This window comes from Manis pentadactyla, chromosome 3 (genome assembly GCF_030020395.1).
Source record: "Manis pentadactyla isolate mManPen7 chromosome 3, mManPen7.hap1, whole genome shotgun sequence".
NCBI classification, from domain to species: Eukaryota; Metazoa; Chordata; class Mammalia; order Pholidota; family Manidae; genus Manis; species Manis pentadactyla.
The window spans coordinates 159,156,031-159,169,891 of record NC_080021.1 but is presented as its reverse complement, the minus strand read 5'-3'; the positions used below and the strand labels follow the sequence as shown (position 1 = coordinate 159,169,891).

Below are 13,861 nucleotides of genomic sequence, written 5' to 3'. Positions count from 1 at the left end.
AAAAAAAAAGAATAGTTAGAATTATCAGAGATGAAAATACATAGAGGAACATAAGAGATTCTTGGAAACAAATTGAAATGACCAGAGATGTAGGAGAAAAACCAGAAGTGTTTACTTTGTAAAAATTCATTGTGCAATATATGTATGCACCTCAGTAGTGCACTTTACTATATACGTATTTTAATAAAAATTAGGTTCCCTTAAAAAGAAAGAAAGAAGAGTTTCATGGGAAGACTTCTCAAATACAATGAAGAGGTTAAGCAGGATAGAAACAGAGGGTAAAAAAGTCCACTGAACTTGGGAATTAAGTTAGTATACAACTATCTGTAGGGAAAGTATATGAAGGATAAGGATGGCTTTTCCCTTCCATTTTGTACCAATATGTTGAATTTGCTAACCTTATTCATGGTTTTCTAAGAATTCTTACCCTGAAGAATAAAGGTATTTTCAAGCATTTGAATATTCAAAGTTTACCTCAAAAATAGCATTTAGGAAGTTACTTTCTTAAGATATAACATACCAAACAAAAGGAGTAAATCAAAAAAGATGATTTCAGATACAACACTGGAAGGCAGTAAAGTCAAATCATATGATGATAGCTGAATAGCAGGCCTGAAGCATACTTAGTGCACACAAGGGCAGAGGGACTCTAGAAGAAAGACTTCAGAAAAAAGTGGGTGTTATACTGCTTGCTATGAAACAAAACAACATGGCAAAAGAGGATATGATAAAGGAAAACAGTGAAAGAAAAAAAAGGCAATGATGAAAACTTAACAAGAAAGGGGATGAAATTACATCATACTGGGCCTTGTAACAATGTTCAATGTAATATAAGCACCGTTATAGTTTTGCAAATTTAAAATCACCTACATAGCAGTGAAGTGTTAATTATGGCTACTAAACAGAATGTAAATGTTAATCTTAACATACAAATACAAATGCTTGGAGGCTGAGAGGTGAAAGCAAGGACAGCTAGGAATGAAAAACAGATGGCAGTGTGAGAACTGAGGTAGAAGCCTCCTCCCAAAACCACATAAAACATGAAAACACAGCAAATACAACTAATCCTGAAGAAAGCAACCTGAAGATTGAAGAACAGACTACTACATGTGGCAAAGAAGGAAGACCACACTGAAGAAGGTAAAGTGGCAAAGCCACAATCTGGTAGGACCCAAGCCCTCCCATGACTCCAGCCCACAGGTGGAAGAGAAACAGAGCAAGGAGAGAGTAGAAGCCCAGAACTGCTGAACACCCAGTTCTGGAGATCTGTTCTGGGAGCACAAACCCATATTACATAGTGCTCTGGAGATTTGTGGGTTTGGAAAACAAAGATGGGGGGAATACTTGGAGAGACTGAGATTCCAGCCGCCTGTGGAAAACAGGTATGACAGCTAGCCACACTCACCCACAAAATCCCTGCTGCAAAAGAAAGGCAGCAGTTTGATGGACTTTCGAGCAGCAAGAGGGCACTAAAAAGGCAAAGATTACACAGAGCTCACTGCTCAGGAGAAAAGGCAGGCAGACAAACCTTCCCAGCACACTCACCCCAGCAGGTTGGGAACTCAGGAGCTTCAGATGCTCCATTCCGCTGGTTGGCAATGCAGCCCTGAGGCATCCCAGCTGAAGTAAGCAGTCTTCCAGTCCCTGATCCAAACAGATACTGGTCCCATTCACCTGCCACCCCTGCCATGGCACCAGGCAAGCTGGAGGGTGGTCCTGCCATGGCAGCTAAAGGGGTATAGCAAAGAGGCTACTCCCTGGGTGTACAGCACACTGGACCTGGCAGGGGATTCACGCGTTACAGCTAGGAAGGCAGGAAACCTTCCCAGGTAAGCTCTTTCCTCCCAGCAGGTGCCAATTCTGCTTACCTGTGACCCCCCGCCCCCCATTGCTGGAAGCACATGGCACCTCCAGAGAGTAGAGCTTCTGGGCATCACACAGTGATGCAAACACAAACTTATTATTCCAAAGGAAACAGTAATAAAATGAAGCAGCTAAGAATCTGGTCCAAACAAAATTACAAGAAAAAAATGCCAGAAAGAGGGTATAATGAAACTGAAATTACCATATTCTTGATAAAGACTTCAAAATGAAAGTCATAAACATGCTCATGGAGCTACAAAAAAATATTCAAGATCTCAGGGAGGACTTCAACAAAGAGATAAAAACTTTGAAAAACAGAGTATCTAAAATGAAACATACAATGGAGAGATTTAAAAGTTGATTAGATGAAGTAGAGGAAACTATAAATAAAATAGAAATTAGAGAACAGAAAAATAAGAAGCTGAGGCACAGAAAGATAAAAGGATCCCTAGGAATGAAAGAATAATCAGAGAGCTGTGCGACTAATCCAAATGGAACAATATGAGTACTATAGGGGTAGCAGAAGAAGAAGAGAGAGACAAAGGGAAGGAAAGTCTCTTTCAGGAACTAATTGCTGAAAACTTCCCCAATCTTGGGAAGGACATAATCACTCAGGTCATGCAAGTGGAGAGATCACCCAACATAAGGAACCCTAGGAAGACAACACCAAGACATACAATACTTAAAGTGGCAAAGATCAAGGACAAGAAGAGAGTATTGAAAACAACCAGAGATAGGGGCGACAGAGGATTACAGATGGCAGCGTGAGAGGAGAGACAGAAGCTTCCTCCTAAAACTGGATACAATTAGAAAATATAGTTGGCACAACTAATCCTGAGAGAGCAACAGGAAAGAGGATGGCACCAGACTGCACACACCTGGAGAAAAGAGCAGACCTCAGCGAACAGGGTAACATACCAGAGCTGTGGCTCGATGGGAACCGAGCCCTTCCCCACCCCACCAGCGGGAGGAAGAGAAACGGAGCAGGGAGGGAGTGGAAGGCTTGGGACTGCTGAATACTTAGCTCCAGAGTGCTCTGGGAGCACAAACCTACATTTCATGGTGCTTTCATCATACTCTTCTGATTATGGGATTGGAAAGCTGGGACTGGTGGAGTTCCTGGGGAGACTGGGATTCCGGCCACTTGTGGAAAGCAGGGATCCATATCCAGCTGTTCTGGGACAAAAGCTTATATCTGTGTGCTTGGCCCACTGGTTCAGGCAGTGGAGACAGGCACAGCAGGCAGGAAGCAGGGAACAGCTCTTTCCTCTCCCCAGGCACCAGTACCGCTCCCCTGCGACCCCCGACATTGCTTCAGGGGCTGAGCAGATCCAGCATAGAGCTTCTGGACACTAGAGGGCACCGTATACAAATGTGAAACACCAAAGAAACCTGGTCCAGAGTAAAATTATTAATACAACTAACAAGAAAGATTTAAATGATATGGACCTCGCGACTCTTCCTGAAAGGGAGTTCAAAATAAAAATCATCAACATGCTAATGGAGGTACGGAAAGACATCCAAGAACTCAGGAATGAATTCAGGTCGGATATCCAATTCTTGAAGAGCACAATTGAGGGTATTAAAAGCAGGTTGGATATGGTGGAGGAGCCAATAAATGAAATAGAAACTGGAGAAGAGGAATACAAAGAAGCTGAGGCACAGAGAGAAAAAAGAATCTCTAAGAATGTAAGAATATTGAGAGAACTGTGTGACCAATCCAAACGGAACAATATTCACATTATAGGGATACCAGAAGAAGAAGAGAGAGAGAAAGGGATAGAAAGTATCTTTGAGAAGGCAGTTGCTGAAAACTTCCCCAATCTGGGGAAGGAGATAGTCCCTCAGGCCATGGAGATCCACAGATCTCCCAACACAAGGGACCCAAGGAAGACAACACCAAGAAACATAGTAATTAAAATGGAAAAGATCAAGGATAAGGACAGACCGTTAAAAGCAGCCAGAGGCAGAAATAAGATTACATACAAAGGAAAGCCCATCAGGCTAACATCAGACTTCTCAGAAGAAACCTTATAAGCCAGAAGGGAGTGGCAAGATGTATTTAATGCCATGAAGCGAAGGGCCTGGAACCAAGATTACTTTATCTGGCAAGATTATCGTTTAAATTTGAAGGAGGGATAAAACAATTTCCAGATAAGCAAAAGCTGATAGAATTTACCTCCCACAAACCATCTCTACAGCCTATTTTGGAGGGACTGCTATAAATGGAAGTGTTCCTGAGGTTGAATAGCTGTCACCAGAGGTAGTAAAACCACAGTAAAGAAAGTAGAACAGCTAATTACTAAGCAAATGCAAAATTTAATTAACTATCCCCAAAGTCAATCAAGGTATAGACAAAGAATACAGAATATGATACGTAATATATAAAGAATGGAGGAGAAAGAAAAAGGAGGAGAAAAAGAAAAGAACCTTTAGATTGTGTTTGTAACAGCATCTTAAGTGAGTTAAGTTAGACTCTTAGATAGTAAGGAAATTAACCTTGAACCTTCAGTAACCATGATCTAAAGCCTGCAATGGCAATAAGTACATACCTATCGATAATCACCCTAAATGTAAATGGACTGAATGCACCAATCAAAAGACATAGAGTCACTGAATGGATAAAAGAGCAAGACCCATCTATAGGCTGCCTGCAAAAGACTCACTTTAAACCCAAAGATAAACACAGACTAAAAGTGAAGGGATGGAAAAAGATATTTCATGCAACTAACAGAGAGAAAAAAGCAGAAGTTGCAATACTTGTATCAGACAAAATAGACTTCAAAACACAGAAAGTGACAAGAGACAAAGAAGGATGTTACATAATGATAAAGGGGTCAATCCAACAAGAAGATATAACCACTATAAATATCTATGCTCCCAAAACAGGAGCACCCACACATGTGAAACAAATACTAACAGAATTAAAAGGGGAAATAGAATGCAATGCATCCATTCTAGGAGACTTCAACACTCTACTCACTCTGAAGGACAGATCAACCAGACAGAAGATAAGTAAGGAGACAGAAGCACTGAACAGCACAATAGAAGAGATGTACCTAACAGACATCTACAGAACTCTACAAGCAAAAGCAACAGAATACACATTCTTCTCAAGTGTACATGGAACATTTTCAAGAATATATCATATACTAGGCCACAAAAAAAGCTTCAGTGAATTCAAAAATATTGAAATTGTAGCAACCAGTTTCTCAGATCACAAAGCTATGAAACTAGAAATAAATTATGCAAAGAAAATGAAAAATCCCACAAGCACATGGTGGCTTCACAACATGCTCCTAAAATAACCAATGGATCAATGACCAAATAAAAACAGAGATCAAGCAATATATGGAGACAAATGACAACAATAATTCAACATTGCAAAATCTGTGGGACACAGCCAAGGCTGTGCTAAGAGGAAAGTATATTGCAATACAGGCCTACCTCAGGAAAGAAGGGCAATCCCATATAAGCAGTCTAAACTCACAATTAATGAAACTAGAAAAAGAAGAACAAATGAGGCCCAAAGTCCATAGAAGGAGGGACATAATAAAGATTAGAGCAGAAATAAATAAAATTGAGAAGAATAAAACAATAGTAAAAATCAATGAAAGCAAGAGCTGGTTCTTCGAGAAAATAAACAAAATAGATAAAACCCTAGCCAGACTTATCAAGAAAAAAAAAGAGAGTCTACACACATAAACAGAATCAGAAATGAGAAAGGAAAAATCACTACAGACACCACAGAAATATAAAGAATTATTAGAGAATACTATGAAAAATTATATGATAACAAACTGGATAACCAAGAAGAAATCGACAACTTTCTAGAAAAACACAACCTTCCAAGGCTGACCAAGGAAGGAACAGAAAATCTGAACAGACCAATTACCAGCAATGAAATTGAACTGGTAATCAAAAACCTAGCTAAGAACAACCCCTGGACCAGATGGCTTCACCGCTGAATTTTATCAAACATTTAGTGAAGACCTAATACCCATTCACCTTAAACTTTTCCAAAAAGTAGAAGAAGAGGGAATACTTCCAAACTCATTCTGTAAGGCCAGCATCACTCTAATACCAAAACCAGGCAAAGACACAACAAAAAAAGAATACTACAGACCAATATCCCTGATGAACACAGATGCAAAACTACTCAACAAAATATTAGCAAACCGAATTCAAAAATACATCAAAAATATCATCCATCATAATCAAGTTGGACTTACGCCAAGGATGCAAGGATGGTACAACATTCGGAAATCCATCAACATCATCTACCACATTAACAAAAAGAAGGACAAAAACCACATAATCATCTCCATGGATGCTGAAAAAGTACTTGACAAAATTCAACATCCATTCATGATAAAAACTCTTGGTAAAATGGGCATAAGAGGGCAAGTACCTCAACATAATAAAGGCCATATATGACAAACCCCCAGCCAACATCATATGTAACAGTGAGAAGCTGAAAGCTTTTCCTTTAAGATGAGGAACAAGACAAGAATGCCCTCTCTCTCCACATCTATTCAAAATAGTACTGGAGGTCCTAACCACAGCATTCAGATGGCACAAAGAAATAAAAGCCATCCAGATTGGCAAGGAAGAAGTTAAACTGTCCCTGTTTGCAGATGACATGATATTGTACATAAAAAACCTAAAGAATCCACTCCAAAACTACTAGATCTAATATCTGAATTCAGCAAAGTTGCAGGATACAAAATTAATACACAGAAATCTGTGGCATTCCTATACACTAACAGTGAACTAGCAGAGAGAGAAATCAGGAAAACAATTCCATTCACAATTGCATACAAAAGAATAAAATACCTAGGAATAAACCTAACCAAGGAAGTAAAAGACCTATACTCTGAAGACTACAAGACACTCATGAGAGAAATCAAAGAAAATACCAATAAATGGAAACTCATCCCATGCTCATGGATAGGAATAATTAATATTATCAAAATGGCTATCCTGCCTAAAGCAATCTACAGAGTCAATGCAACCCCTATCAAAATACCGACAGCTTTATTCAATGAACTAGAGAAAATCATTCTAAAATTCATATGGAACCGCAAAAGACCCTGAATAGCCAGGGCAATTCTGAGAAAAATAAAGTTGGGGGCATTATGCTCCCCAACTTCAAGCTCTACTACAAAGCCAAGGTAATCAAGACAATTTGGTACTGCCACAAGAACAGACTCATAGACCAATAGAATAAAGAGCCCTGATATAACCCAACCATATACAGTCAATTAACATACGATAAAGGAGCCATGGATATACAATGGGGAAATGACAGCCTCTTCAACAGCTGGTGTTGGCAAAACTGGACAGCTACATGCAAGAGAATGAAACTGGATTATTAACCCCATACACAAAAGTAAACGCAAAATGGATTAAAGACTTGAACGTAAATCATGAAACCATAAAACTCTTAGAAGACAACATAGGCAAACATCTCCTGAATATAAGCATGAGCAACTTCTTCGTGAATGCATCTCCTCAAGAAAGGGAAACAAAAGCAAAAATGAACTCATGGGACTACATCAAACTAAAAAGTTTTTGTATGGCAAAGGACATCATCAGCAAAACAAAACGGCATCCTACAGTATGGGAGAATATATTTGTAAGTGACATATCTGACAAGGGGTTAACATCCAAAATATGTAACGAACTTACACACCTCAACACCCAAAAAGCAAATAACCCAATTAACAAATGGGCAGAGGAACTGAACAGACAGTTCTCCAAAGAAGAAATTCAGATGGCCAACAGACACATGAAAAGATGCTCCACATCACTAATCATCAGGGAAATGCAAATTAAAACCACAATGAGATATCACCTCACACCAGTAAGGATGGCCAGAATCGAAAAGACTAAGAACAACAAATGCTGGCAAGGATGCGGAGAAAGGGGAACCCTCCTACACTGCTGGTGGGAATGTAAGCTAGTTCAACCATTGTGGAAAGCAATATGGAGGTTCCTCAAAAAACTAAAAATAGAAATACCATTTGACCCTGGAATCCCACTTCTTGGAATATACCCAGAGAATACACCTTCTCTGATTCAAAAAGACATATGTACCCCTATGTTCATCACAGCACTTTTTTCAATAGCCAAGATATGGAAGCAACCTAAGTGTCCATCTGTAGATGGATGGATAAAGAAGATGTGGTACATATATACAATGGAATACTATTCAGCCATAAGAAAGAAACAAATCCTATCATTTGCAACAACATGGATGGAGCTGGAGGACATTATGCTCAGTGAAATAAGCCAGGCGGACAAAGACAAATGTGAAATCATTTCCCTCATTTGTGGAGTATAACAATGAAGCAAAACTGAAGGAACAAAATGGCAGCAGACTCAGAGACTCCAAGAAGGAACCAGTGGTTACCAAAGGGGAGAGGTGTGGGAGGGCGGGTGGGGAGGGAGGGAGAAGGGGACTGAGGGGTATTATGTATAGTACACATGGTGTGGGGGATCACGGGGAGAACAGTATATCACAGAGAAGGGACATAGTGGATCTCTGGCAACTTGCTGCACTGATGCACAGTGACTGCATTGGGTTATGGGTGGGGACATGATAATATGGGTAAATGTAGTAACCACATTGTTTTTTCATGTGAAACCTTCATAAGAGTGTATATCAATCATACCTTAATAAAAAATTAAATAAAAAAAAAAGAAAGAAAGGAATAAACCTCCTTGGTGTGCCCTACCTGAATTACTGACCTGAAGTATATGTGAGACTAATAAAGTAGTTATTTTATATTGTAACAATTTGGTATGGTGAGAGCTGGTACCTAGAATTATCATGTATATAAATGTTGAATCACTGTGTTGTACACCTGAAACTAATGTAATACTGTGTGTCAACTACCCTTCAATAAAAAATAATTATCTAAAAAAAAAAAAAGTAGTTATTTTACATCACTAAGTTTTGTAGTAGTTATGTCACAGGGCAATAGCAACCTGAATACACACTGACAGACCTGTAGAGGGAAAAACCGAGAATGCAAGAAAAAAAGGGAAAAATACAAAGGAAAGGTACTTGAAGGCAAAAGGGTATGGGTTACTTTACACAAGTAGATGAAGAAGACTTAGATGGGATGCTAAACAGTTCATTTATTGTAAAGGAGGAAAGGACACAGAGGTGTTACTGATGGGGAATAATGTTATTTAGAAAAATAGAGGTAAGCACCTCCAATTATGCTAGAGATAACAAAATGTTAATACTAGTTATTTCTGCATGGCAACTATAAGCAATTCCCTTCTTTCTTCTGCTCTTCTAGATCTCATATTAGGAGAAACACCAGTACACACTAGAAGGCCTTTTTCCAGTTTTGATTCTTCTTATTTCTTGGCAGTAATCAACAATGATCAACATGTTAATCGTTCCCACCTTTTAAACCTACCCAGCCATTTGCCTCTTATACTAACTGTTCTTTGTCTCCTTTGCCCATTCCCCTCCTTTCATCCACTCTAATTACGTGCAATCCCATGGCTCAACCGTAAGTCCACAATTCCAGCCTTAAATTTCTCTACCAAGTTCTAATCACCTGTCCTACTGTGTAGCTGTCCATTTTCATTTAACTATCCCACTGTCACCTCTAACCTAACATATCCAAAACGTAAGTCCAGCTGTCTGTTATCTCCTCAACCAGCTAACACCTTCTTACCTATTTCTACCAGTACTGCCATTAATAAAATTCTAGTTCATTCTTTGTCACTAACTACCTGAGTAACTTTAGACACATTTTTAAATCTCTCTGTGTCTCGGGTTCCTAACGCATAAAATATATAGACTGGCTCAGATGTTCTCAGATGGCTTGAAGTTCCAATAGTCTTGATTTCCTCTGTCATTAAGGATCAAAACTTCAAAGTCATCTTTCATTACTACTTTGCCTCCCTACTCCTGCATCTTCCTTTTTTATACAATACATAATAAAGCCTTGTGTGGTATATGTGCAGCCTTATTTCCCCTAAATCGAAATCCTCATTACTTCAGGCCTAAATTATTTTCCCAGCTCTATCACTTCTTCTGCCAATTCACACTATGCCTACCAATGGTGCCACTGATTTTCCTAAAATAATTCTTTTGGCAAGCTCTTTCTCAACCCAAAACCCAAAAGTGTCTCTGTTACCTATGGAGCAAAATACATTCTTCTCATCCTAGCATTTAAAAGCATCCATAATCTAATTCCTAGCTACATTTTTCAACCTAATTTCTTTACTATTCTCTCACACAAACCTTCATTTCAGTCAAGTTGTTTTATGTACTGTCCTCTGAACATGTCATGCATAGATTGCTCTTATTTGCCTATTTTACAAGTTCCTTTCTCTTATGCAAAGTCAAAACCTGCCTACTTTTGATCCTACCTCCTCTCCGAAGTCTTTTCTACTCATTTCAACTCTAAGTGGTCTCAAATTCTATAGCTTTCATTATTTATCTTATCTCCCCAATTACATTTTAAGTCCTTAGTGAAAGGAATCTATTTTATATTTTTCTGTATCACTTTTGGACATAGCAAGGTACCTTTTACATTGTAGGTATTAATAAATATTTGTTTGGAGACTAAAATTCCATTTTAAAATACAGCTCTTACTAAATAACTCCCCATGTGTTCAACACTCTGTTTTTCTTAATCTAGTTATTATTCCTAAAAGCACACACAAATAGTTTGAAAAGATATTGCTAATGCCAGGAAAGGAACTATCAAACAGCCAGAGCATAGTATACAATTAAACTATGTGAAGATATTCTAAGATTAAAAGAACTACATAAGTACAGTAAGGAATCAAGCAATATTTACTGAGAAACAGTCTCACAAATGAGAAAGAATTTTAACTGGGCATATAGTCAAAGTAGTAATAAAAGTAGAGATAATAAATAATAATAATAATAATAATAGCTAAAAGTTAAGGTATGCTTAATGTGCCAAGCACTAGTCTCGAGTATTTTCATATGTTAACTCATTTACTTTTCACTACAATCCAAAGGAAAAAGTACCACAATTCTCATTTTTCAATGAGGAAACTGAGGCCCTGCTCAGTCATTCCACACCTCGTGAAAAGTTCAACAGGACAGAGAATTGGGCTTCACAGAAGATGAGTGGAAATCATGAAAATAAAAAGATGGAGTAAGTATAGCTGTTATTAGAAAGTGTGGAAAGCAGTTTGCAAGATTACAGCAGAGAATGTGTTGAGGGTCCTTAAACAAAAGGCTGAATAAATAGGGCAGGGACTGATGACAGAGTATCTCACAAGCTAGGAATAGGAAGTCATATTTAAAAGGTGGAAAGTGGGAAGTCACTGAACATTTGGGGGCAAGAGAATGCTACATAAGGAGTATTAGAGTGACACTTCTATCAAGGATTAATAGAAGTCAGAGATACTAGATACCGAGAGGTTGATATGACTTTTAATATTTTAAACTGAGGAAACAAGTCCTGAGATTCAGATGGTAAAGTTGGAGAAGGTATGAGAGCAAAAGAAATATGGACAGGACATGTTGAATGGGTCAATATAGGAGGTAAATGAAAGGCAGCCTAAAGATGATGCCTAATTTAAAGCCTATATGACCAGGAGAAAAGGAAACTACAAAAGGATATAAAATGATGATTTTGATTTTCATTTGGGACATGCTGAGTTTAAGGAGATGATAAAAAACACTAGTATATGACCAGTACTAGTAAAACCAGGGAATGAGTAGAATGACAAGCAATGGTATTAGTTTGAAAATGAAAGAACTGGCAGAATATATAAAGATATTAAATAGGAGAGGAAATATATTAAGCCATTGATCAACTTTTAGCTTTGTATGAATAATTATAGTAATAACTTTAGTAGGGCAGGGGACCAATGAGTGACTAACATCAAAAAATACAATTTTTCCACTTCAGAAAAGCCAACCAAAGGCCAAGACAGAAGTTACCAAACTTTCTCTATTCAGGAATAATTACTATTACTAAGTGAAAAACAGTAATTATTTAGTCTTAGTAATTTTTTCACAGCAACTCCAGGCCAAAGTAAATAGATTCAAATCATTCAACATCACATATCAATGTCCTTACAACTTGGTGCTTGTTGGGCACTGTACAACTTCTCAAACTTTAGAATCAAATTGGATATTACACTCTCATTTCCTGTATCACATTGATTTTCACGCATAGTTGCTTTTTATCAGAGTGACCTTTAAAAATACAGCTTTGCAAAGACATGACATTATAGAAAATAATGTGTCAATTTAAGGTTGAAATTGTGAACTACCTCAAACTAATAGTTCAAGCCTGCGTTCACCGGTGCCCTGGGACACCTCAGCACACACTCTGGGAAACTGGGAGCAAAGGGAAGGGGCCTAAAAAGAGGGGGGAAATAATGGAATAGGGGAGGAGCAAAACAAAGCTCTTAGCACAGTTAACCACAGGGGGGCAGCACAATAGTTCCTAGAGGTAGCACAATGTGGGAGTACAGAGTCATAAAGATGATAAAGATCATAAAAAGGCTAAAAGACCCCTTAATCAGCTCAAGACCTAAAAGTCTTTTTTCTCCTTATACTAAGGAGAAAGAAACAATGGTCGATGGCAAATCACTCTCTGAATCTCTTCTCTGAATCTCCTTTGCCTGCCCAGCCATGATGGTAGTCAAGACTTTTATAGTAGCCAAGGGATATACTACACTAAATGCATAATCTTATTCAGTCTTCATAGCAATCAAGAAAAGTGACACTAAAAGAGATTTAAAATAATGCAACTATTAAGTGGCAGGAACACCAGAACTCAAACCAGATCTGACTCCAGAGTCCATGCTCTTACCTATTCCACCTCAAAAGCATCCATCTTTTAGCAATAGCCAGGTGTAGTACAGAAAAGATACCATGCTCCCTTCCATACCTGAGACATCTGTCTCAAATCACTAGGAAAAACCAGTTAATAAAATAAAACTATTCCTTAATTGGTCCCTACAGTTTATGCTATAAACTCCAAATACAGGACATTCGGTTAGAGCAAAAACAAGCACAATGAGCTTACCCAGGGAGCAAGTACTGCAGCTTTCCAGTACAGGTAAATACATATACTGTTAAGGCAAGTGTCAGACACATCCAGTTTGCAGGTATGTTACACACTAACAGATATGTGCAAATACAAGCAAGTGATTTCTGAAGTGGTAAAAGGTGTAGGGGTTGGGGAAAAGGAAGTCAAAAGTTGATTATTCATCTTCAAATGTGCTGGATGTTATATCAGAATATTTGCAGTAGCACAGAATCTCACTTGTACAAACCTATTATGAAACCAAAAGCCATCGTCATCTCTTATTCCCACTTTGTTTCCTTCTCCACATTTCTCCACCCCTCTATGACACAGCCACTTCTATCCTTTCATTCAGAGAAAAAAGAGTTTCTCCTGACAGATTAATAACCACCGGAAAGCAAACTGGGTAAGTTCAACCGACACAGCAAACTTAAGCAGATAAAACCATCCAGGAAGCACTCAATGTGGTAGCAGAAACCCCAGCAAGAACAGCTAACGTGTTTTCTCAATAGGTATCTCTCATTACTTGAAAATGTTCCTCTTTGAAATATTAAGAATCTCTGGCTGCAAGGGTAGGAGAAAGGATAATTGACATTTTCTCATCAGAGAAGCAATGAATGTTTCTTAAACGACCCAAGAGCAACGATAAACACGCCAAATTAACTTCCTAGATCAACATTAGAAATTCCCCAGTGCCATTTTTCAGAGGAGTCGCAACAATGAGCCCTGTCTACACGCGTTTCCGACCTTCCTACGCACACACTCACAGCCCGCAACACCACTCATTCACTGCAGAGATAAAGGACAGCAGCCAGGATCGCAGACCTACCGTCGCGGCAAGGGGAAAACGGGCCTCTTTTTCTGCAGAAGAGAAACAGTTCACATCTTGTTCCCTTGCCTGCTCCTGAAACCTGTAAAAAAAAAAATCAGTAGTTACTGTCGCAGAA

General features: G+C 38.5%; 1 protein-coding gene across 1 annotated transcript in view; it reads right to left on the bottom strand.

Annotated features, from left to right (window-relative positions):
* JAK2 (Janus kinase 2) overlaps nucleotides 1-13,861 on the bottom strand; it is a 147,767-nt gene that overhangs the window by 133,018 nt on the left and 888 nt on the right. The window contains exon 2 of the mRNA XM_036928439.2: nucleotides 13,744-13,825. The gene's annotated coding sequence lies outside the window, so the exon portion shown is untranslated. The remainder of the gene's footprint in view (nucleotides 1-13,743; nucleotides 13,826-13,861) is intronic.